Raw genomic sequence first — 1,408 nt, 5'->3', positions numbered from 1 at the left:
ATCATGATAAATGAAGAAATGATTGAAGTTGTCAAAGACTTCACTTTTCTTGGATCCACAATCAACACTCATGGAAGCAACAGTCAAGAAATAAAATGACATATTGCTCTGAGAAAATCTGCTACATAAGACTTCTTTAATGTATTGAAGAGGAAAGATACCAATTTGAGGGCTAAGGTGTACCTGACACAAGCCATGGCGTTTTCAGTTGCCTCTTATACATGTGATAGTTAGAAAATGAGGAAGGAAGACAATAGAAGAATTGATGTATTTTAGTTATGGTGTTGGAGAAGAACATTGAAAATAACCTGGACTGCCAGAAGATCAAATCTGTGTTGGAAGAAGTTCAACCAGAATGCTTGTTAGAAGCAAGTATGATGAGACTTTGTCTCTCATACTTCAGACATGTTATCAACAGGGACCACTTCCTGGAGAAAGGCATTATACTTGGTAAAGTGGAAGGTCAGCGAAAAAGAAGACCCTCCCAAATAGATGGATTGATACAATGGCAGCAGCAATGGGCTCAAGCATAACAATTGTGAGGATGGCGTAGGACCCAACTATGTTTCCTTCTGTTGTACGTGGGGTCACTGTGAGTCAGAACCAACTTGAGATGACACCTAACAGCAACAATAATCACTGGTCCTAGTCACTGTCACCTTTCCCACAGTATTCTGTAACTGAATTCTCTGTTTCCATGAGCCAGTATTACCATTCTAAACGTGAAAGATAATATTCCATTGAAAAGTCTTCAAAATCTCTATATTTACTTATAATGAAACACAAAATGCACTTTATTCTGCTTTCCCTACTTCTTCTCTGGCCTTACCTCCTAATATTGTTTCTGCTCAATTATACTGTAGCTAAGGAGCTCTGGTAGCGTAGTGGTTACGATTCAGGCTGCTAACCTCAAATTCAGCAGTTTGAAACTACCAGCTGTTCCGCAGGAGAAAGATGAGGCTTTCTGCTCCCGTAAAGATTTGCAGCCTCAGAAACACTGTGCAGGGTCACTATGAGTTGGAACCGACTCCACGGTACTTAACAACAACAGCGCTCCTTGTTCTTTCAACATGCCATACGTGCTCTCAGCCTCTGGCCTTTGCTCTAGCTGTTCTACCTCCCAGGAACACTCTTCCCTTAGACTTCCACAGAATTAACTTCCTCACTCCCTTCAAATTTCCCTTTCTCAGTGAAGGATTTCTTTTATTTAAAATTGTAATCACTCCACCTGGCCTCACAATCCTACTTACTCAATTGTTTTTCCTTCTTTTTTTAAAAAAATGTTTTATTGTGAATTATGTGATCGTTTACATGGGAGAACATTAGTTTTACATCCATTCTATCGAATATCGTCTCATTGCCATGGTTACAATCCCCTCTATGCATCATCAACCAATCAAAGGGTATA

This window comes from Chrysochloris asiatica, unplaced genomic scaffold, assembly GCF_000296735.1.
Source record: "Chrysochloris asiatica unplaced genomic scaffold, ChrAsi1.0 scaffold00235, whole genome shotgun sequence".
NCBI classification, from domain to species: Eukaryota; Metazoa; Chordata; class Mammalia; order Afrosoricida; family Chrysochloridae; genus Chrysochloris; species Chrysochloris asiatica.
The sequence above is the reverse complement of the archived record's forward strand: the minus strand, read 5'-3'. Positions refer to the sequence as shown.